The sequence below is a fragment of the Rhinatrema bivittatum genome, chromosome 1 (genome assembly GCF_901001135.1).
Source record: "Rhinatrema bivittatum chromosome 1, aRhiBiv1.1, whole genome shotgun sequence".
Taxonomy (NCBI): domain Eukaryota; kingdom Metazoa; phylum Chordata; class Amphibia; order Gymnophiona; family Rhinatrematidae; genus Rhinatrema; species Rhinatrema bivittatum.
In genome coordinates this window covers 824,993,316-825,019,364 of record NC_042615.1, presented here as the reverse complement: position 1 = coordinate 825,019,364, position 26,049 = coordinate 824,993,316, and the positions used below count along the sequence as shown (strand labels likewise).

Below are 26,049 nucleotides of genomic sequence, written 5' to 3'. Positions count from 1 at the left end.
TCATTCAAGTGTCCATACATAAAGAAATCTATACTATACTTAACTTATATGCACCAAATGTTGATACCCCAAGCTTCTTTCATAATTTGTTTGCCCATCTGCTCTCTGTGGATTCCTCTCAGTGTATTATTGGTGAAGACTTCAATCAATCGTTAGATCCACTCCTAGATATGAAAACCGAGGCCCGCTTCACAATATCCAAATCTACCCAAACACTAAAACACCTTATGGATCAATTTGGATTATCAGATCCTTGGTGCTTGCTTACTGCTTATTACATCCTACTGCAAAGGATTATACCTTTTATTCCTTTCCACATTCCTCCTACTCACGCATAGACTTTTTTTTAACCTCCCACAAGTTGGTTCCTCAAATCATCTCGGCAAAGATCTGCCCTATCTTGAACTCGGATCATGCTGCTATTCTTCTTAAATGTCACTTAACCACCCCTTTTCCAGTGGACCGCCAGTGGAGATTTAATTCTTTGTTACTATCGGAACCTGACTTTCTGGATTTGCTAAACCGCAAAATCCTTGAATATTTTCAACTCAGTACCACCACTGATGTCTCAGCTTCGACATTATGGGAAGCCTTTAAAGACATGACTCAGGGAGACATAATTAGTTACTCTATTCATCGTCAAAGAGCCCAAACAGTGGAGCTGCTTGCTCTTCAGCAAAATGTAGCTTCTCTTGAGCAAGAACATATTAACTCTCCTACAGCTTCTTCTTTGCTTTTTCCTACACAAGGATAGATATCAATACAACCAACTCCTTAGTTCTCAAGTTCAGCAGAACCTCTTTCAATCTAAGTCACAATATTACACTGGGAACAATAAATGTGGTCACTTATTGGTTTCATATCTCAAAAAGAAGACTGACAGGAAACGCATTGTCAAGCTCATCTCTCCCTCAAATCATATAGTAACTAACACTGGGGAACACAATTTTCGTTGAGTTAGATCTGACACTTGTTTTTGACTAACTTTTGACATCTGAATCCAAAAATGACCCCAGTTTTTCTCTATCACGTCAACTTTTTAAGATACAGGATACCCTCCCTTTGTCCCAAAAATTATACAAAATGTACATACAAAGGAAATAAAAGAAAAAAATACCTGAATATACTGTTTATTTAGAGTTATTTTATTCATACAAAGGCTATATATTGTTACTGTAAGTCAAATTGTGTACAAGTAGTAAAGTTCTGCTACCAAACATACATATTAAGGTAAAAATTTATGTTTATAGCTTTTCCAGCAATGTTCAATCTGTGGACAATCTCGCCTGATGCTCCAACAATAGTCAGCAATCATATGTACATCCCATCTACCCTGATACAGTGTCTCCATGACCTTCAAATCTTGGTGGAATCGTTCACCTTGCTCATCACTGACAGCACCAAGGTTTTTCGGAGAAGGCAGCAAGATGGCTATGCTGAAAGTGCACCTTGATGCTCATGTTGCAAGAAAGCATTTTGAAGCTCTCCAAGAGTTTCTGGACAATTTCGGTGTAATTCTGTGCTCGTGTATTTCCAAGAAAGTCCTTGACAAGGTTTTTGAATGACAACTAAGCATTCTTTTGGAGTTCTGACATTGTCCCGATGAAATGTTCATCTTTAATGAGTTATTACAGTTTGCAGTAATACCTATCTAAGCGCTAAGATAGCGCACTTTGCAATAAGGAGCCTATTACTTAAAACACGCCTCTTTTCCTATCGCATGCGATATTTAGTGCATTTTGATAAATCCAGGCATAAGATAGGCTGAAGAGAAAAAACTTGACGTGATAGAAGAAAACTAACTGCAGTTTTGAAACCAGCATGCCTATTTAAGTCTAAAACAGCTGAAAAATCGAACTCAACAGGAATTATGTTAAAAATTGTTCTCCAGTGTAATAATTCTGATATACTACAATTTTTCCGTGATTTTTATGCCTCTTTATATCAATCAGAAGCAAGACCCTCACAAGCTGCGATCCAGGACATCTTTTCTTGTATCTCTCATCCTTCCTTATCGTCTGAGAAGATGCATGTATTAGACAGCCCGATCACTGCTGAAGAAATCAACACTGCTGTCTCTTCTCTCGCCATTGGAAAAGCACCCAGCCCCAATGGTTTTACTACTGATTTTTATCACGCTTTTAAGAAGACTCTTACGCCTCATTTACATAATTATTTCTCTTCTGTTCTTTCTCATTCTCCTTCTTCTTCTGCTTTTATGGATGCTTGTGTAGTAGAGATTCCAAAGCCAGGCCGAGATGAGACATACCCAGCTAATTATAGACCAATTTCCCTCCTAAACATGGATTATAACATATTCACAAAAATCTTAGCTACCCGGCTATCCAAGGTTATGTGTTTATTAATCCATCCTGATCAATCAGGCTTTATTAAGTGTTGCCTTATAGCTAACTATACCCGCCTTTTTTTTCATATTCATGAGTTTCTTTTTTCCACCCCTGTACCAGCGGCCCTGATATCCCTTGACACTGAAAAGGCCTTCGACGACGTAGGGTGGCCTTTTTTAATTGCCGCTCTTCAGTGGTTTGGATTTGGACCCAACTTTATAGCTTGGATACAGTTTTTATATCATTCTCCCAAGGCCTTTCTTTATATCAACAATCAAGCGTCCCAACCCTTCCAGTTATTTAGATTCACTTGTCAAGGATGTCCTCTTTCTCCACTTTTAGTTAACCTGGCTTTGGAATCACTGCTTCTAGCTATATGACAAAATTCTTCCATAGAAGATGTGACTATCGGATCTGAAATTTTTAAGCTATCAGCATATGTGGACGATGTTCTCCTCTTCCTCACTAATCCTGAAGTTTCTCTTTCTCAATTGTTTGATATGATTTCTACCTATTCTTTTATTTCTGGCTATAAAATCAATTGGCATAAAACTGAGTTTCTCCCCCTAAACTACTTGGTGTCTATGGTTGATCTCTCCCAATACCCTGTTCAAAAAGTCACACAAGGGTTAAAATACTTGGGTATAAAATTCTTTATGGATCCGTCAGAAACATTGTCCCATGGTGAAACCAACATACCCCAACAGCTGCGCGATGTTACTTTAAAGTGGTCACCCTTGCATCTTACTTGGTAGGGTCAATTAGAAACTATCAAAATGGTCCCAGCACCTAAGATCACTTCTGTATTATCTATGATGCCCGTCTTCTTCTCTAAAGACTTTTATACCCAGGTTGATAGAGTATTGTCAAAATTTTATGGCGTAATAAGGCACCTAGAATCGCTTTATCTAAATTGAAAGGAGCAAAGTCTTGTGTGTGTGTGGGGGGGGTAATTTCCCAGATTTTTATGCTTACCACCAAGCATTTATTTTACAACAAGGCTTTCATCACTTTACCTCTGGTTTTTCAACCATGGAGCAACCCCATTGGGCCTATATAAAATGATTCCTTATCTCCCCTTTCCCAGCGCAAAGTTTTCCTGGCATGGCCCTTTCTCCAAATTCTATATTGCAGTCCTTACATAGTGCCTTAGGGGAATTTGATTAGTTCTGTCCATCCCTGATTTACTCTTGGCGGAACTCTTAATTAAGCCCTCTTTGGCACAATCCACACCCTGATGAAGGTCAGAGACCATTCCCTCAATTGGACTAAATGACAAGAGAAAGGTGTCTAGTTTCTTTCTTCTGTAATGACAGATAGCCACCTCCTGCCATTTGCTTGGTGAAAGAATGATTTGATATCTCTCAAATTCAATTTTATGCCTGGTTGCAATTATGAAATGCTCTGCAAAATATAAGCATGTCCAAACTGTTTCTTGATAACCGCCTTATCTTCTTATGATATATCTAGATCATGGATTTAAAAGTCATCAGGCTTCTAGATTGTATAAAATTATTAAAAGCCTCTTGCTGCGACAAGTAACCAAGAAGTTATACCCCATATGGTCCTCTGATATTGATACTGTTCCCTCCAATAAGATATGTGAATATGTGTGGTCCATTTCTATCTGTACCTTGCTTTCATCCAGTATCACACAAACTTCTTTTTTCGTTATTCATAGGGCCATATGGACTCCTTGGAAATTACACCGGGCAAGACTTTTCCCCACACATAATTGCTGGTCTTGCTTGACTAATAATACTATTATGAAACACATGCTTTTCACATGCCCTTATGTTCACAAGTTTTGGCAACAAATTTGATCCACTATCTCTTCAATATTGGCCCTTAATACACCAGTATCTTATTCATTAGTTATATTAAAAGGAGCTGATCCATCTTTAAAGCTTCCTCTCCCTCAGTGGAGACTATTAGATTTTTTTCTAATAATCGTCTTGCGTAACATTATGTCCAACTGGAAACACAGCGAGATGCTCTCTGAACATTTATGGTGGAATTCGGTTTGTTTATACAGTAAATATGAAAAAGCAATGGTGGTTAAATTTAACAGACTTGCCAAATGGTCTATGATGCGGAAGCCTTTACATGATTATATTACTTCTCTTTAAAAGTTTTCATACTCTGGTTGAAATGGAGACTCGTTATCTCTTTCTTACGGATCAGCTATTCTTCCCCTTCTTTCTTTCTTCCCCCTTTCTTTTTCCTTTTTTTGTTTCATCTTTCTAACCCCGCTTCTCTTTCCTTCTTTCTTTCTTCTATTTTTTATTGTGCGATGAATGAACCAAAGGCTAATATGGTTCATTTGCTCAATCTCATTTGCTCAATTGCTCAATTGCTCAATCTCATTTGCTCAATCTCACTTGCTCAATGACTACCTACTGGACACCCAACCGGACCTGTGTGCTATCACTGAAACATGGTTGAAAAACACGGATACACCCCTAATCAACCAATTACCGACACAACTATATGACTTTTTCTCTATCCCCAGAACTAAAAAAGAGGGGGAGGATTACTGCTAGCTGCAAAAAAAGGACTAAGACTAGCCCAGCACGCAATTAAAACTTCAACCAAACTTGAAATCGGACTATTCAAATCCACTCAGCTCCAAAATCTGCCTCATCTATGCCCCGCCTGGGCTCCTAGACTCTAACCCATCGCCTCTCATAGAACTTGTAGCTAAACACATCAATACCAACTCACCAGCGATCCTGCTAGGAGACTTCATTCATGTTGACTCCCCATCTCCCTCCGCCAACTGCAAAGCCCTCCTCTCTTCCTTCACGGCCATGGGCTTCAAACAAATTATTAACAAACCCATGCACAAAGCAGGACACATGCTAGACTTAATATTCACAAATGATCCGATCTCGACCACTTCTCTTCCTTCCTGTACCCCCATCCCCTGTTCAGATCACTCGATGATAGAAACTGAACTATCCATAAAGAAAAAACCCGACCACCAACATCCCTAAATCCTCGATCCAATTTAGAAAACCATGCTCCATGGAAGCCGTCAGCAACACTCTCACCAAGTACCTAACTAACCTGGACCTCACAAATGCGGACACCGCCATGAACTCTTGGCTAACTATCACCCGCTCAGCAGCTGATAAAATATGCCCCTTGACATCCAAAAATATCAATCCTGCCCGTACTAACAAAAAACCCTGGTTCTCATCAGAATTAAGAAAACTCAAACAAGACCTACAACATAAAGAACAACACTGGCGGAAGGATCCCACCTCCACCGCACTGGCCTCCTACAAAACCGCAATGAGCTACTATAGGGCCACCATTCTTCATACCAAAAGGGACTTCTACGCCAAAAAAATACACAGCTTCCTATACGACCCAAAAACACTTTTCTCATATGTTGCAGCACTCACCACCCCTATTCCTCCAATCATCCCGGAAGAAGAAGCACAAAACAAATCCTCTGAGTTGGCAGTTTTCTTCGACAACAAAATCAAAAATTTACTTATTCTGCTGACATCTTCCAACCCCATTCCAAACTCCCAGCCTCCACCTTACCAAAACCAAACCCCATCAATACACGAACAGTCTCTAGAATCTTTTGATACTACATCATCCTTGGAAATCAAATCTATCATCAAGAAAATGAAGCCCTCATCACACCCAATAGACCAAATCCCAACCAAATTCCTTCTCACAATCCCTAACATCATCGACAAACCTCTGGCCGTCATCATAAACTGTTCCCTCACTCACGGAACAGTCCTGGATGCTTTAAAAACAGCCTCTCTGAAACCATTACTAAAAAAACCTAACTTGGACCCATCCAACCCCAAAAATTTCCACCCCATCGCCAACCTACCTTTCATAGCCAAGCTAATGGAAAAACTGGTCAATACTTGACTCACAGACTAGCTACCTCGACTCCCATGACATTCTATACCCATCTCAATTCGGTTTCAGGAAACGCAGAAATACAGAATCTCTCCTACTCTCATTAACGGACAACATCCTGATGGGCCTCGACAAAGATCAATCATACTTGCTAGCTCTGCTAGACATCTCGGCAGCGTTCGACACAGTTAACCACACAATCCTCATCAACCGTCTGATGGAAATAGGCATCTCAGGTTCTGCACTCCTCTGGTTAAAATCCTTTCTAAGCGACAGATATTACAAAGTACAAATAATCAACAAAGAGTCTCACCCTGTAGCGACCAAGCAAGGAGTTCCCCAGGGTTCCTCGCTCTCGCTGACCCTATTCAACATATATCTTCTCCCCCTATGCCAACTACTCAATAACCTCTACCTCACCTACTTCATTTATGCGGACGACGTGCAGATCCTAATCCCCATCAAGGATCCCATTTCCGACACTCTTAACTATTGGAATAGCTGCCTTCACGCCATCAACCCCTTCTCACAAGCCTCAGCCTTGTTCTCAATATGTCCAAGACTGAATTGCTGGTCATTTCCCCCAATGATAATAACCCGCTAGCCAACACTACTAATACACCATTAGTAAATCAAGTGAGAGACCTTGGAGCCATCCTAGACTCCAGAATGATCTTTAAAAAATTCATTAACAACACCACGAAAGAAGGTTTTTACAAACTACAGGTCCTAAAACTTCCATGACTACCGCTCGGTCCTTCAAGCCATACTATTCTCAAAGATTGATTATTGTAATGCGCTGCTGCTTGGTCTCCCAGCCTCTTCTACCAAACCTCTTCAAATGCTGCAAAACGCTGCAGCCAGGATCCTCACAAGCTCTTGCTGTATGGACCACATCACTCCGATTCTAAAAATACTTCACTGGCTACCCATCCGCTACAGAATTCACTTCAAGACACTGACCATCATTCACAAAACCATATTTCAGCAATCCTCTCTCCAAGTCACCATACCCCTCAAACCACACTACTCAGCAAGACCTACCAGATCTGCATACAGAGACTCCCTCCAGGTTCCCCCGAAAAAATCCGCTATACACACCAGATCTCCGCCAGGAACATTGTCATATCACATTCAGAAAAAAATTAAAAACATGGCTGTTCACCCAAGCATATCCTTAAAGAAGCCTTATGGTTACCCACACGGACCTACACCCCATGGTTGCGTCCTCTTTCCGCCACACAAAGGAACTGTTTTTCTGCTAACTGCACTCTCATATAACTTGCCTAATTGACTCCACTGTGTAAATTGTATATAATTCTTACCATGTAAGCAATTACTCTCGGCTTATATGCACTGCTCTCCAGTTAGAAATTGTTAATCTATCCCTTTTTTCTAACAGCCTTGTTCCACTCTCCCTGTTGTAATATAACTTTCGCGTTCAGTATTAACTGGTTTACCCCCTAGTTTATTGTAAACCGGTACGATAAGACCTGGTCTTGAGCATCGGTATATTAAAAGAATTTAAATAAATAAATAAGCAAATAAATAAATAAATAAATATAGGGCACTGTTGTTTGCTATGTTAATGCTTGATGTTTAAATGGAGTGATAATGTTTGTTACTCTTACCTTCGTGTATGTTACATATAACTTCAATAAAAATATTAAACAAAAAAAAATATAATAATGAAATCAGTAAGATCCATAGAATCTTCTCCAAAATGATTATCAGCAGATAGCAAGGAGTAAGCTTTAACAACAGAAGGAACATTTTTTTCTTGGAGATCCCCAGGAGAATTATAAAAACAAAATCTCCTAAGCATCTCCAAGGGAGAGAAAATTGAACAACGAGGAAAATAAAAAAAACCCTTAAATTATATCTCTTAAGATTATTCCCCAAATTTTCCAGTTTCCTATGCATATTTAAATGATTTCTCATTATAACGGATTCACGTTCAGAAAAAGGGTAATCTTATTTTCTAAAGCACTCAGTTTCTCAGCTTGAGTCTGATTCTTAAGAGAATGCTAGTGTAGTTGAACACATCAATTAGATTACTTAATACGATATGGCAAGGACTTTCTACTGATTATAAATAGACACATAAAATAGGAAATTCATATAATTGCAAAAAAAGAGAGACTTGATATACTCAGGGCTAGCGTGTAGCTCTCTTATTTGTGATTTACAATTTTCACTCTTAAACCACTAAGAGGGATGAATAATGAGTTGCCCATTCAATTTTTTAATCATAGGTCTCTCAAATCCTTATTTTTTAAAGTCCTTGGTTTTTTTTGTTATATACACTTAAAATGAAAGCTTCTCAATGTAAACCATTGACACTTTTATCTTAGTTTTTCGATTAAACAGGTCATGTAGAAATGCACTGCCTGACACATAGAAACATAGAAATGACAGCAGAAGAAGACCAAACGGCCCATCCAGTCTGCCCAGCAAGCTTCACACATTTTTTCTCTCATACTTATCTGTTTCTCTTAGCTCTTGGTTCTATTTCCCTTCCTCCCCCACCATTAATGTAGAGAGCAGTGATGGAGCTGCATCCAAGTGAAATATCAAGCTTGATTAGTTAGAGGTAGTAGGGGTAGTAACTGCCGCAATAAGCAAGCTACACCCATGCTTATTTGTTTTTACCCAGACTATGTTATACAGCCCTTATTGGTTGTTTTTCTTCTCCCCTGCCATTGAAGCAGAGAGCTATGCTGGATATGCGTGAAATATCAGTTTTTCTTCTCCCCTGCCATTGAAGCAGAGAGCTATGCTGGATATGCATTGAAAGTGAAGTATCAGGCACATTTGGTTTGGGGTAGTAACCGCCGTAACAAGCCAGCTACTCCCGTCTTTGTGAGTGCAAATCCTTTTTTCCACATTTCCTCTTGCTGTTGAAGCTTAGAGCGATGTTGGAGTCACAGTAACCATGTGTATGTTTATTGAATAAGGGGCGGATTTTCAGAGCCCTGCTCGCGTAAATCCGCCCAAAACCGGGCGGATTTATGCGAGCAGGGCCCTGCGCGCCGGGAAGCCTATTTTACATAGGCCTCCCGGCGCGCGCAGAGCCCCGGGACTCGCGTAAGTCCCGGGGTTCTCCAAGGGGGGCGTGTCGGGGGGTGGGCCCGGTCGTCGCGGCGTTTCGGGGGCGTGTCGGCAGCGTTTTGGGGGAGGGTACGGGGGCGTGGCTACGGCCCGGGGCGGTCTGGAGGCGTGGCCGCGCCCTCCGTACCTGCCCCCAGGTCGCGGCCCGGCGCGCAGGAGGCCCGCTGGCGCGCGGGGATTTACGCCTCCCTCTGGGAGGCGTAAATCCCCCAACAAAGGTAAGGGGGGGGTTTAGACAGGGCCGGGCAGGTGGGTTAGGTAGGGGAAGGGAGGGGAAGGTGAGGGGAGGGCAAAGGAAAGTTCCCTCCGAGGCCGCTCCGATTTCGGAGCGGCCTCGGAGGGAACGGGGGTAGGCTGCGCGGCTCGGCGCGCGCCGGCTATACAAAATCCATAGCCTTGCGCGCGCCGATCCAGGATTTTAGCAGATATGCGCGGCTCCGCGTGTATCTACTAAAATCCAGCGTACTTTTGTTTGCGCCTGGAGAGCAAACAAAAGTAGGCTATTCACGCGCCTTTTAAAATCCGCCCCTAAGGGTATTGTCTCCAGGCAGTAGCCATCATTCTGGCGAGTCACCCACTCTTCATTGGCGGCCTCTTGACTTTATGGATCCACAGTGTTTATCCCACGCCCCTTTGAAATCCTTCACAGTTCTGGTCTTCACCACTTCCTCCGGAAGGGCATTCCAGGCATCCACCACCCTCTCCGTGAAGAAATACTTCCTGACATTGGTTCTGAATCTTCCTCCCTGGAGCTTCAAATCGTGACCCCTGGTTCTGCTGATTTTTTTCTTATGGTAAAGGTTTGTCGTTGCCTTTGGATCATTAAAACCTTTCAAGTATCTGAAAGTCTGTATCATATCACCTCTGCTCCTCCTTTCCTCCAGGGTGTACATATTTAGATTCTTCAATCTCTCCTCGTACGTCATCCGATGAAGATCCTCCACCTTCCTGGTTGCCCTTCTCTGTACCGCTTCCATCTTGTCTTTGTCTTTTTGTAGATACGGTCTCCAGAACTGAACACAGTACTCCAGGTGAGGCCTCACCAAGGACCTGTACAAGGGAATAATCCCTTCCCTTTTCTTACTCGATATTCCTCTCTCTATGCAGCCCAGCATTCTTCTGGCTTTTGCTATCGCCTTGTCGCATTGTTTCGCAGACTTCATATCATTAGACACTATCACCCCAAGGTCCCTCTCCTGCTCCGTGCACATCAGCCTTTCCCCCCCCATCGAATACAGTTCATTCGGATTTCCACTCCCCATATGCATGACTTTGCACTTCTTGGCATTGAATCTCAGCTGCCATATCTTCGACCACTCTTCCAGTTTCCTTAGATCCCGTCTCATTCTCTCTACTCCTTCCGGCGTGTCCACTCTGTTGCAGATCTTAGTGTCATCCGCAAAAAGACAAACCTTACCTTCTATCCCGTCCGCAATGTCGCTCACAAAGATATTGAACAGGACCGGTCCCAACACCGATCCTTGCGGTACACCACTTAAAACCGCTCTCTCTTCAGAGAAGGTTCCATTTACCATCACACATTGTCTTCTGTCCGTCAACCAATTTGCAATCCAGGTCACCACCTCGGCACTCACTCCTAAGCTTCTCGTTTTATTCACCAGTCTCCTGTGCGGAATCGTATCAAAAGCTTTGCTGAAATCCAAGTATATGATATCGAGTGCTCTTCCTTGATCCAATTCCTTGGTTACCCAGTCAAAAAAGTCAATCAGATTTGTCTGACAGGATCTTCCCCTGGTGAATCGGTTTACATGTTGCCTCTGGTCCATCAATTCTCCGGACTGTAGATAGTTCACTATTCTCTCTTTCAGCAGTGACTCCATTACTTTTCCCATTACTTTTCCCATGTTTCGGAAGATTTCCTTCCTCAGGGGCTCCAACAGCAAAAAGGCATAGCAATGATCTGTATCTTGGTTGAAACAATCCGCTTCTCATCACACACTTTATAACAGCAGTTAAAGCATCCGCCATTTTGATTATACTTATTTATGCGGTATAATTGGATCAAAGAACCAATGTAAAACTGGCAAATTCAAATGGACCAATCAGCTTGATGTATATAATGACAATGAAAACTATTTTCCACTGCAGCATTAACAATTGTGTGAATCAAACAAATGACATCCACTCTATATTGTCATTTATACCCAAGAGGAACACTGGAAGACCACTGGAAAATCCAGCATTGTTCTTTGAAATTTAATAATGCCTTAATATCTCCATCTCTCTGAGGGAATGACTGTATCCAAAATTGTCCAATGTAATTGGTCAAAAGTATGTTCATGTTGTAAACAGTGTTTACTATTGGCGCATCTAGTTTACTCATATTTAATCTACTGTGTGGGCAAGTGCAATGTAACATGTAAACAACATTCTATGAGTTAAAGTTGCTAATGAGAAATGTCTTGTAATGCACTGTAGTTATGGGGTCTTGCCAGATGTTAACTTCAATAGTGGTTGAACACATGTCACAGGCTCCACAGTAAAAAATGGCCTTTGTGATGTTTCAATTCTGTAGCTTTAACAACTGGGGATAAAGATGCGTGAAAAGCTTGAGCTAGGACCCTTTTTAAAAGAAATCAGTGGCTCATCAGAAAAAATATTATGAAATTGGAGCTTTGGGTTATTTATTTTATTTTTAATTTAATATATTTAATATTTAATTTAATATTTCTATACCGGACTTCATGAATGGGTTTCATATCAGGCCGGTTTACATGGAACTTGGGGGATTAACAAGTGTAACCAAACAAGAAGGCGGAAACAAGAAAAGTTACATATAACAAGGGGATTGAACTTGGGGGCTATAGTAGCCAGGAAGTAGACAGAGAGGAATTAACTACATACAAATAATATTTATTTATTTATTTATTTTTATTTAGCATTTTTTATATACCGAGGTATAGCAGAGTTGCCTTCACTCCGGTTTACATACAGAAACAACATGTTACATAGAACGATGTATGAAGATTACAATTTAAAATTAACGATAGTAAACACAACAGGAGAATGTATAACAAGATAACACAGGATAGAACCCTGAATAGATGTACATATATCTCATGAAGCATTGAAGGGCATCTGTATCATTGTAACAGGGAGATTGAAAAATGGCAGGAATATATAAAAGAATTTTAAAGTCATTGAGTGCTATCTTTAAAAGATTGGCTGAGAAGCCAGGGTTTTAAGTCTTTTTTGAAGGATTTTAAGTTATCTTGATTGGTGAGGCAATGAGGAAGCGAGTTCCAGAGCTTAGGGCCGATGATGGAAAAGGCTCTGTTTCTGGTGGAGGATAATTTAGCCTGTGGAAGTGAGGGAATCACTAGATTAATTTTGCTGGCGGTTCGTGTAGTACGTTGGGAGCAATGGATGTGAATGATGTCATCAAAGGCGGAATAGTCGGCATTGTATATTGCTTTGTGGAGTATGGTGAGGACTTTGAATTCTGCTCTTTTTTCAATAGGGATATATATGACGGGTTAAGAGATTAGTGAACATCCCATTCCTTGGGCTGAGTCTGACGTGATATTTTAAGTGACATTTTAAGTTAGGGGAAGGCTTGGAGGAACAGCCACGTCTTAATTTTTCTTCGAAAGGTAAGAAGGCAGGGTTCCAGTCTTAGGTCAGTCGGTAGTCTGTTCCAAAGGACTGGGCTTGCTGTGGAGAAGGAACGTTCTTTGGTGGATGTTAGATGGGTGGATTTAGTAGGAGGGACTTGAAGGGTTCCTTTATATGCTTCTCTGATGGGTCTTTCTGAAGAGCGGTGTTTGAAAGGGGTCTGAAGGTCTAGTGTGAGCTGTTTGTGGATGGTTTTGTGGATTATAGTGAGTGCTTTATGTAGAATTCTGTATTTTATTGGCAGCCAGTGTAGGTTTCGGAGGATGGGGGTGTTGTGAGCACGTCGGTTGGTGTTGGTTAAGATTCTGGCTGCTGCGTTCTGGAGCATTTGTAGAGGTTTTGTGGCTGAGATGGGGAGCCCCAGGAGTAAAGCATTACAGTAGTCAGTTTTCGAGAATAACGTAGATTGAAGGATGGTTCTGAAGTCCTGGAAGTGGAAAAGGGGCTTGATTCTTTTTAGAACATGAAGCTTATAGAAACAGTCCTTGGTGATATTATTAATTGATTTCTTTAAATTCAGATGATTGTCTAGTATAACTCCTAAATCTCTAGTTTGAGTAATCTGTGGGACGAGAGCTGTTATATCGGTGTTGGTCGAGTGTTCAGGGGAGATAAGAAGGACTTCCGTCTTGGATGCATTGAGAACCAGGTTCAGGCTGGAGAGGAGGCTTTTTATGGACTTCAGGCAGTTTTCCCAGTAGTTTTCCCAGTAGTCAAGCGTTTTTGGCAGGGATTCTCTTATGGGGATCAATATCTGAACATCATCTGCATAGAGGTAGTGTGTTAATTTTAGGTTTGTGAGCAGATGGCAGAGGGGCAGTAAGTAGATATTGAAGAGGGTTGGGGATAAAGAAGAGCCTTGTGGGATGCCTAGCGTTGATTTATAACTTGGTGATTCTTTGTTGTTGACTCTAACCTTGTAGCTTCTATTGTTGAGGAAAGAGTTGAACCGTCTGAGGGCGAGTCCTGTGATTCCAATGTCTGATAGACGGTTTAGCAGAATGATATGGTTTACCTTATCGAAAGCCGCTGAGATGTCTAGAAGGACCAGTAAGTATGAAAGCCCTTTGTCAAGACCCAAGAGGATGTGGTCTGATAGGGAGAGGAGAAGGGTTTCAGTACTGGAGGATTTCCGGAAACCGTACTGTGAAGGGTATAGTATTTTATTTTCCTCAAGGTAGTCAGAGAGTTGTGTGTTCACAACTTTCTCTGTGAGCTTCGCTAGAAATGGAAGGTTGGATATGGGTCTGAAATTGGAGAGTTCTTTTGTATCCAGGTTGGGTTTCTTCAAGAGGGGTTTGAGAGATGCAGTTTTTAGCTCATCCGGGTAGATTCCTTGGGCTAGGGAACAGTTTATGATGTTGGTCAGTGATCTAGAGATGGTGCTGGGGATGAGGAGCATAAGTTTGGTTGGGATGTGGTCCGTCGGATGGCTGGAAGGTTTCATTTTCTTAAGGGTGGATTCTATCTCCAGGGTGGTAGTGGGTTTGAAGGAGTCGAGGGTGGCTCTAGAGCGATGGGTGGGATTAGAATTTAGGGTTGGGGGCATTGGGATAGTGGGGAGAAGTGCAAGTGTGTTTGTAATTTTATCCTGGAAGATAAATGCTAGTTCATTGGCTTTAGATTGATCCTGTTCATCAGGGATGGTGGGGGCAGAGGGTTTTGTGAGTTGGAATACGAAGGAAAACAGAGCCCTGGCATCATATTGCATATCGTGGATTCTGCTTGCATAGAAATCTTTTTTTGTCTGTAGAAGAGAGATCTTGTAGAGATGGAGGGTACATTTGTAATCCGATAGTGTTGTGGTGTTGGGGTTCTTACGCCATGTGCCTTCTTTGTGTCTGAGGTCTAGCTTCATCCGTTTAAGTTCTGGGGAGAACCAGGTTTTTTACTATGTAGTTATGAATTCTGCCTTGTCAGAATGTTGTAATACACAAATATTTTGGGCTACCGAGCTGTTATGGTATTCTAACTTATCATATCATTTGTTAACACACACCCAAGAGCAAGTTTTAAACTTGGGGCTTCCATTTGTTCCAACAAACAAACACAATTATTTTGACAGTTGGGTGTTGATACATCAGTTCATTAGGAAATTACAAATTAAACTTTATTGTGCTTTGAGTGAGATTCCTGAAGAGAGAACATCCATAATTTATGGAAAATCAAAATGGGTGCCCCCCCCCCCCACCCCATCTAGTAGATTATCACATTTAGAGAGCTAGTACTGAAAGACATTGAAAAAATGGAAAATTCCCAGATGAAAGATAACCTGCCAAACCCTGATGGATGTACTATCATCCCTCTGCTTCACACAACAGGTGAACAACCCAACTCATAAAGCAGTTCAAACTCTTGACCTTATTTTCACAAACGACAATTTCCTAACAAACATAACAGTATCTTACACACCAGTCCCATGGTCAGACCACATTCTCCTACAATGCAAGGCCCAAACCAACCCAAACATCAAGACAGAAACTAACAAACCCTACTCATTCAAGTACAGACCCCCTTTCCAGCAAGATAAACTCCTACAAGAACTTGGAAAGCAATTAATGAACTTAGATCTCTCAAATATAAACACAGCCACCCAATCATGGCACCAAATTACAACTGAAATTGCCAATACTATAAACCCAGAAAGGACAAAACAGATCAAGAACAAAAGAAAAAACTTGATCCCATGGTTCAACAGTCAACTAAGAGACACAAAATCCATCTTAAGAAGGAAAGCAAAAGAATGGCGAAAAACAAATGCCAACTAACGCTGGAAAGATATTGCACCCACCTAGCATATTATAAAAACTTGATAAATAAAACAAAGCGAGATTACTATGGCAAAAAAAATCTAAAACTCCTCAATGACCCAAAATCGCTATTCAACATAGTAAAAAACCTAATCTCAGACAACAACAACATCATCACACCCCATAACAAAAACCTAAGCCAAGAACTTGCCATCTTCTTCAAAGACAAAATCAGCAAAATAACTGAGAAAATAAACAAATTCCCAAACCAAAAAACACAGCTTAACATCAAATATATCACACGATGGACCACATTCGAACCTGTATCAACCACTGAAATGGAAAAATTAATCAAAAACCTAAACCCTGCCCATCATGAACTCGACATAATACCTATACGATCCCTAAAGGAAATAACTCAAACCATTACACCAACCATCATGGCAATTATAAACAAATCTCTAGATGAAGGTGAACTACCAGACAAATTAAAAATTGCCACAATTAAACCCATCTTAAAAAAAAAGAACCTTAATCCCGATTAACTCAACAACTATCACCCAATCTCAAACGTACCTTTCCTTGCCAAGCTAACTGAAAAATCAGTCCTTAAACAACTCAACGATCATATTGACATGAACAACATCCTATACCCCACTCAAAACGGATTCTGAAAGAATCATAGCACAGAAACCTTACTCCTCAATCTATCAAACACAATCATAAGGGGTTTCGACAGTAGTCAACGATTCATCCTAATCCTACTAGACCTCTCGGCCGCTTTCAACATGATCAAACATAAAAGCCTAATCTCCGGGCTAGCAGAGATCGGTCTAACTGGAAAAACACTGGACTGGTTTACCTCCTTCTTCCACAACAGATCATTTAAAGTAAACATCAACAACCTCACCTCAGAAGCCATCCCACTAGATAATGGAGTTTCACAAGGATTCTCAGCCACACTGTTCAATATATATCTACTGCCATTATGTCAGCTACTCTCGAGTCTTTATGTATGCCGACAATATCCAATTAATCATACCAGTAACAAAAACCCTCGAGAATGCAATGAATCTCTCAGCCACCTACCTCAATACCATAAAAAACAAGCTAAACCAAATGAAACTCTGCCTTAATATGGCAAAACCGAATGTAATCTAATTGAAAGGAAAAACTCTGTAGATCACCAGAACCATGCCATTCAAATTGACAACACACTCATCAAGCTAAAAGAAAACGTGAAAGATCTAGGAATGTGGATTGACCCCGAACTAAACTTCAAAAAGCACATTGCAATGAAAATCAAAGAAGGTTTTCATAAACTATCAATTCTCAAACACCTAAAACCACTCCTGAACCAAACTGAATTCAGAACCGTTCTCCAATCCCTAATATTTACAGACCTCGATTAATGCAACTCACTTCTGATTAGCCTGCCCAAATCAACTACACCACCACTCCAAATACTGCAGAATGCCACTGCCAGAGCCTTCACAGGCCGCAAAAAAATGGACCACATCACCCCTGTACTAAAAGGGCTGCATTGGCTACCTGTAGAAAAAAGAATCGAATACAAAGCACTAACCATCTTTCACAATGCAATACATAAAAGTGAAAGCATGTCCATAAACACCATAATACAAAAACACAATAACCGACGTAACACTAGGTCAACAAACAAAGCCAAGCTAGACATCCCAGTAGTCACTACCGCCAAACTAACTACCGTAAGAAAAAGAGCAATATCAATTGCCGGACCACACATATGGAACACACTACCAGAAAACATCAGGAACCGTGCCTACCAACTTTCAGGAAAAGGCTAAAAACCTGGCTTTTTAAAAAAGCCAATCCAGACACAGACTGATCCCTGCTACCGTCATCACAAACACATTGTTATAAATGGGTTTAAACACCAACACTCTGTCATCAACCTCATTCACGACGTCATGTCTTCCACATTGGAATTAATTTTGCATTTCTGTAAATAATCGTTGTAAATAATTTGCTGTCAATTAATCTCTCTTTTCTTCTTCTTCCTCTGCTCCCAGTTGTGTACTTCCCTGTTTTATTATAACTGCAATTCCTGCACCAGTTATAGTTGCTCGAGTTCTCTGTATATTGCACACCCTGTTAAATGTAAACCGGTTTGATGTGACCCCTGTCTTGAAAGCCGGTATAGAAAAATAGTAAATAAAAAAACAAACCTAAGACTACAAAATAACACAAAAATATTTAGAAAACTTCTCAAAAACTGGTTATTCAGACAAGCCTACAAAGAAGGCATAGGGTAAACAAGTGCCATATCCTACACAAGAAAAATAATTACTGCTAAGCACTTTATTATCTGCCATCGTCTCCTATACCTAGCATTATAACCGATTGGACCTATTACATCCAATTGCCTTCTCTCACTTATAAAATATACTCAATAAGAGGCATCACCTCGCTGTGAAAAACCTAAAACTAACTGATATAATTACCAAAACATACCCCTTCGGTGTTAATATACATATTATGACTGTTCATATAGACTCCTGTTATCACCCTCCCACAGTTAGTAATGTAATCAATTTGACTGTTAATGTATAACACTGTTTTTTACATGTATCTCGGAGTGTAGGGCTGCACTGCCTCACACAGTTAATAATGTAACCTGTTTGATTTTCATGTATTTTCATGTATTAGCTTGTTATACCTGTAAACCAGAATGAAGGCCATGCTAAACTTCGGTATATAAAAACATACAAATAAATAAATAAATAACTTCTGACTCAATCCAAGTCCTATGGAGTTTAGCAATGAACGATTCAATTGTCATCAAACCTGTTGACAAGGGTGGTAGCATTGTTATCCAAGATTGTACATACTACAAACATAAGTTATTGACACATTTATCAGACACAAAATATTTCAGCTCTTAGAGACAGACCCAACATTGCAATTACAAACCATGGACTGGATTCATCATTCTTCACAGAATGATGAATCCCGCGAAAAAGGGGGTGGGGAGGCAAAGGGGGGGTGGGGGAGGGGCCTGCGAAAGGCAGCAGCCATTCACACTGCAGCGGTGCAATTTTGCAGGCCGTGGTGCAGCCGGCTGCAACCTTTTGCACAAATAGCGACACCATAAAAGGTATTGTTATTCGTCGCACTACTGCGGGCAATAATATTCCGCACATTATTGCCGGCGGTGATGCCATGGCCAACTCCTCCCCCTCCCCACCCCGACTCCTCCCCTGCAGCTAACTTACATCCTATCGCATGCAAAAAGGCCCTAACGCACGCGATAACCCTTTAGTAAATAGCACCCTATGATAGATCTCATTTCTGAGGAGAATGTTCCAATCCGAATTAAAAAGGAACACAAGTATTTACATTTTGTTCATCCTAGGACACCGATAATGAACGGTCTTCTAAGGTACATATATCGTTGGTGAATCCACCTTTACGTACTATTATTTCAAGTAATAGATCTCTCCTGGAACCCTTAGCAATTTTTCTGGACACATTTTTGCACCCACATATTAAAAATATGTATTCTTATATCTAAGATACTACACAAGTGCCAAATAAATTACAAAGACTTCCACCACTTTCTGCTAATAACATTCTAGTCACTATTGATGTTATTTCTTTCTACGAATGTTTCCCACAGGACTGTGCTTAAGACCATTGAGACTACCTTTTTATTGGTACAACACATGCATCGTATTCCCTCTGAAGTTTTTGATAGCTATAGCACGTTTAGTGTTAAAGAAGAATAAAAAAAAAATTAATGGGGATTTTAACATTCAAACTCATGGAATTGCCATGGGTTCTTCGGTAATCCCATTAATAGTTGAATTGGTAATGGATGCTTTGGAACAAGAATTTATTTACAAATCCTCATTTTTTTCCCTCATTATTTTTTGGGTAAGATATGTTGAAGAATTTTTTTTTCTTTGGAACTCCACAGAAGAATCTTTGATACAATTTTTTGACTGGTTAAACACCATTGATTTGCATTTAAAATTCACTGTGAACTCAAGTCTGAACCAGATTTCCTTTCTGCATATTTTTATGTTCAAAAGTGAAAATGGATTGGAGACCACGGTTTATGGGAAGCAATTGGACCGTAACAGCCTTTCAATGTATCAAAGTTTTCACCCGTGTGCTTTCAAGAATGGTCTCCCAGTGAGTCAATTTTTCAGAATCCAGCATATTTGCTTTTCCACTACTGAATTTAAAATGCAAGCCTATGGTCTAACCTCATGATTTTTCGAGTGAGGGTATCCATTATCCATAGTCAAAATGGCTGTTATAAATTTACCTTTTGTGGGATTGGCATCGAGGCAGCAATCTTGCCAGTTTTGCTGGGTTGCTCGTCGGCCGGGGGGTTTCTGTGGAGCTCATTCGGGCTTGTGAGAATTCTTTCATTGGACGTCTCGAGTGTGCGCGCGTATGCGTGCCTGACGTCGGCTCAAATGCATGCACACTGAGTAGGGAGTTCACCACGGCGTGTGCGGGTTTTTTGTAGTGAAGATTTTCTGGATCGAAGGGCAGACTCATGCCGGGTTGTAAGGGTCTTGTGGGAATTCGCTTGTGAAGGGATGTAATGGGCCTTGTGGATGTAACTGGGGCTCAAGCTGATTCCAATCTCCACTGAAAAGATACGTCACTGATTTCTTGTATAACTGTACTGAGAAGAGGCGTTCAGGTTGCCTTGGCAACCATCAGCAATCCTGTATGCATCTCCTCAGCTAGTTTCTGCATTTGTTTTTGTGTTTTGCCTATTATCTTGAATATTTTTATCATTTGTTGCCAAGTTTTTTTTTCTCTTGTTCCTGATGCTTGTTTAGAAAATAATTTGATCAACACTGTTTTGAGAATAAATATTTTGTCAAGAATCTTTGCTGGGCTTAGTTTGATTCTTCAGCTCAAGGTCAGTTACTTGAAAGACTGTTTGTTTTTTTTAATAAAATCCATTTATTGACTTATACAATCTAAAGTCAAATAAGAGTCCACAAAGTAATTGTTTACAATGGCCTACAAGCGTGCACTATATTGCCATCAACCGGCATTGTTAAAATATTGTTCTATTGGTAGCTTGGCATTACAAGATATTGTTTAAAGTGTTGTTTTTAGTTTTCAAAGTGGTACGTGAGGATAAATCTCAATAATTAAAATATACCTTGTTTTTCTATATCCCTCAATGTTCATTGCATTCTCACAACCAGCAACTATTAGTCATTTCTTCAATTGAGGAAGTAAAATTAGTTTTAACTAGAGAATGAGCAGTTTCCACAGCAGAAACTCTCTTCCAACTGAATTGTGCTTTGTATTGGACATAAAAGAGTTTGTAGAAGATTAACTAAAACAATGTATAAAAAGCTAATGCTTTAATTTGATTTATACTGACAATATTTTGTGTATTTTATTTTGTTTTAAAATGCTGTTTGCTTTCATATATATTTTACATATTTTGTATCTCAGTTAAGAACATAATTTAAGAAATTGCCATACTGGGTCAGATCAAGGGTCCATCAAGCCCAGCATCCTGTTTCCAACAGTGGCCAATCCAAGCTACAAGTACCTGGCAAGTACCCAAAAACTATGTGTGATTTAATTACTCTGAATAATTTTTATCATCTGCAAATTTGATTACCTCACTCATCATATTCCTTTCCAGATCATTTATAAATATATTGAAAAGCACTCTGTTTTCTGTCTTTTAACCCATTTGTAATCCACGAAAGGGCCTGATTCATCAAGGCATTTTCCTATAGACATAGAAAGGCAGCAATACCTTAGTGAATCAAGCCCTTAGAATGGCTTGTGATGCGATGTGTGAGTTTTAAGTAATTTTAAATAAATAAACAAAATCTAAAGAAACTCCAAAGCAGCAGCCCTCACCTTCCGATGGGAAGGAGAGAGGCCTCAGAGATGAATTCAACCAAATCACAGTGAACCTGGAAGATATGGTAGGCCTAATTGACAAAATGAAGAATAGTAAATCACCAGGACTGGATGGTATACACCCCAGAATTCTGAAGGAACTCAAAAATGAAATTTCAGATTTAATAGTTTGTAAACTATTATTAAAATCATCCAATGTACCTGAAGACGGGAGGGTAGCTAATGTAACCTCAATATAAAAAACTACAGACCAGTGAGACTGACTTCAGTGCCAGGAAAAATAGTGGAAAGTGCCAGGAAAAATAGTGGAAAGTGTTCTAAACATCAAAATCACAGAACATATAGAAAGACATGGTTTAATGGAACAAAGTCAGCATGGCTTTATCCAAGGCAAGTCTTGCCTCACCAATCTGCTTCACCTATTTGAAGAGGTTAATATACATGTAGACATAGCTGAACTGGTGGATGTGTAGTGTATTTGGATTTTCAGAAGGCATTTGACAAAGTCCCTCATGAGATGCTTCTAAGAAAAGTAAAAAGTCATAGGATAAGTGGCAATTTCCTTTTTGGATTACAGACTGTTTAAAAGACAGGAAGCAGAGAGTAAGATTAAATGGACAATTTTCTCAGTGGAAAAGGGTAAAACAGTGGAGAGCCTTAAGGATCTGCACTGGGACCTGTGCTTTTCAATATATTTATAAATAATCTAGAAATGAATATAACCAGTGAGGTAATCAAATTTGCAGATGATGCAAAATTATTCAGAGTAGTTAAATCACAATCAGATTGTCATAAATTGCAGGAGGACCTTGCAAGACTGGAAAATTTGGTAGCCAAATGGCAGATGAAATTTAATGTGGAAAGTGCAAGGTGTTGCATATAGGGGAAAATAACCCTTGCTGTAGTTACACGATGTTAGGTTCCATATTAGGAGCTGCTACCACCCAGGAAAAAGATCTAGGCATCATAGTGGATAATACTTTAAAATCGTCGGCTCAGTGTGCTGCAGCAGTCAAAAAAGCAAACAGAATGTTAGGAATTATTAGGAAGGGAATGGTTAATAGAACAGAAAATGTCATAATGCCTCTGTATCGCTCCATGGTGAGACCGCACCTGGAATACTGTGTACATTTCTGGTCGCCGCATCTCAAAAAAGATAAAGTTGTGATCAGGGCCGGTTCAAGGGTATTAGGCGCCCTAGGCGAAACGTCAGCTATGCCGCCCCCCCCCCCTCCCCCCCGCCTCCACACACAATTAACTTACATTGTGCATTAATGAAAATAACGAAGTCTGTATTTATAACAGAACACTTATTTGACATTTTTATGCCATGTAAACCATTGAGATGATTTGTCTTATCGACGGTATAGAAACTCTTTTATAGATAAATAAATAAAAATAAATAAAATAAACATAAACCAAAGCTATACTTGTTGCTCAAACAAAAAAAGCAGACACATCACATAATATTAAATAATTAAAATGGCAGTCAATCAAGAAAAATAAACTTAAAAAGTCATCTTTACTTACCCCCTCCAGCAGCTCTCTTACTCCTCTTCCATGCAGGCCGTGGCACACACCAGAAGCAGCAGTAGTGGCTAAGCTCTATACTCATGGTCCTCTTCCTTAAGGCCCATGTCTCTCACACACACACACCATATCAGTCATGCCCCCATGACCAGTTTCTGTCTCTCACACACCAATCACCTCCCAAACAGTCTTTGACAAACACACCAGTCACCTTCCTGAACAGTTTCTCTCATGCCATACACACACAGGCTTCCCACTTCCGTGTTCCACTTACATATATGGGCTTCTCATTCCCATAATCACTTTCTCTTTCTCACACACATACCCAGAGTTCTCACTTCCATGCTTTTTCTCTCTTTCACACACACACACACACACACACACACACACACACACATCAGTCACATCCCTGACTGTCTCACACATCAGTCATCTCTCTGAGCAGTCACTTTCATTGTTTCTCACATATACACATACATCAGCTCTCTGACCAGTTTCTCTCAATCACACACACATGCTCTCGATCAAATACATTCTCTCACTTACACACAGGCTCTCAATCACACACAGGCTAGCTGGCTGCTTCTCTCTCTTTCTCTCACTCACTTCCCCCCCGAGAACAAATGGTAGCTGCCGCAGCCTCCTCCAGCCCCCACAGGCCAAGAAGGAAGAATCCCATCGGCCGCAGGAGGCTCGTGCTGCTGACTCCTTTCCCGATTACCGGCTGCTTCAATTGCTCAGAGGCCAATGCTGCTGTCGCCGCTATTTTTTTCATGCGGCACGGCTCTTTCTCCTTCCCGCCAGTGGCGTAGCCAGAATTGATTTTTTGGGTGGGCACAAGGTTAACATGGGTGGGCTGTAGGCATGCAGGTCTACTAGTTGTTTTTTTACTGATAAATAATGCCAAATTGTGCAGCATAGCATTCACATCTACGCGTAAGTATGAGGTTTACTTAATGATACAAACATAATTCACGGTGATTTGTGGTACTTTAGCCTTCTTATTATTACGATTTTATACACGGCTCCTACCTGTCCATAAATTTTGAGAGAGCGGTTGTGTTGCTTATATTTAAATTGCTAACATCTCAAAATATAGATATATATTTTTACCTTTGTTGTCTGATCTTTGTATTTTTCTAATCAGTTGGTCCTGGTCTCTTTTTCCCATTTTTTCCCTTATAGCTCATTTCCTAATTCCTTTTCAGTGTCTTTCTTCTATTACTGTCTTCTTCCCTTCCACACAGACACACATACACGCATTCTCTCACAGACTCCCTCTCACACACTCAAGCTGTCACTCTCATATGCTCTCCCCCCCCCCCCCACAAGCTCACATTCAAGTTCTCACTTTCTCACCCCTCCCCAGGCTTATATTCTTATGCACACACAGACGCACATCCAGGCACCCATTCTCACCCACACACATAAACCCAGACTCCCATTCTCACCCACAAACCCATGCTCCCAGTCTCACCCACACATATTCAAGCTCCCATTCTCATCCATACATATACACATTTAAGGTACTATTCTCACCCACACATACACACATTCAAGCACCCATTCTTATCCACATATTCAAGCTTCCATTCTCACCCACCCACACAAACCCAGGCTCTCATTCTCACCCATATATACACACATTCAAGCTCCCATTCTTACCCACCCACAAACCCAGGCTCCCATTCTCAACCACACATACACACATTCGAGCTCCCATTCACCCACATATTCAAGCTTCCATTCTCACCTACATACACACCCAGGCTCCAGTTTTCACCCACACACACTCCCATTCTCATCCACACATACACATTCAAGCACGTGCACAGCTTCTGCTTTTTCCCCCAGAGCAGGAAGATCAGCTGCCACCAGCCTCCTGCTATCTTCGGGCGTCGGGCCGTACTGCCCGCCGAACTTCCTGTCGGGGGGGGGAGCGGAAGCGCAGCGCACAACGTCCGCTTCCTCCCTCCCCCCCACCAAGCAGGAAGATCGGCGGGCAGTACGGCCCGACGCCCGAAGATAGCAGGAGGCCGGTGGCAGCAGGAGAGGCAGCTGATCTTCCTGCTTTGGGGGAGAAAACGGAAGCTGTGCGCGGCGCTTCCGGTCCCCCAAACAGGAAGTTCGGCGGGCCGTTTGGTCCGAAGATAGCAGGAGAACGGGTGGCAGCAGGAGAGGCAGCTGATCTTCCTGCATTGGGGGGAGGAAGCGGAAGCTGCACGCGGCGCTTCCGCTCCCCCCGAACAGGAAGACCGGTTGGCCACACGGCCGCAGCAGTGCTGCCCCATGTGTGCCGTGATGGCGCGCGAAGCGTGGGTTCTCTTGTTCGCTGTTGCGGGGATGGGATCCCGCGACAGCCTTGCAGTTCCGGTGCCAGTTGGGTGGGCCTGGGTCTAAGTTGGGTGGGCACCTGCCCACCCAGGCCCACCCGTGGCTACGCCACTGCTTCCCGCGCATCACTTCCTGTTCCGGGTCGGGGGGGGGGGGCGGGGAAGAAGAAAAGGGCAGCCGCGGATGCAACAGCTTTTTTTTTTTTTTTTGCACCGCGGGGCAGGGGCGGGCTGCCGGTAGCGGCTCTTTTATTTTTATCGGGGGGGCGGCGGCTTAATGCAGCTCTCTTAATTTTACCGGGGCAGTGCCGCCCCCGGGAAGCTGGCACCCTAGGCGACCGCCTAGTTCGCCTAGTGCTTCCGCCGGCCCTGGTTGTGATGGAGAAAGTACAGAGAAGGGAAACCAAAATGATAAAGGGGATGGAACAGCTCCCCTATGAGGAAAGACTAAAAAGGCTAGGACTGTTTAGTTTGGATAACAGACAGCTGAGGGGGGATATGATAGAGGTGTTTAAAATCATGAGATATCTAGAATGGGTAAATGTCAATCAG

The 26,049-nt window shown here is 41.4% G+C and overlaps 1 protein-coding gene across 1 annotated transcript in view; it reads left to right on the top strand.

Moving 5' to 3' along the window:
- The window catches only part of LOC115073505 (scavenger receptor cysteine-rich type 1 protein M130-like), an 81,419-nt gene that overhangs the window by 12,678 nt on the left and 42,692 nt on the right, over positions 1 to 26,049 (top strand). The window lies entirely within an intron of this gene.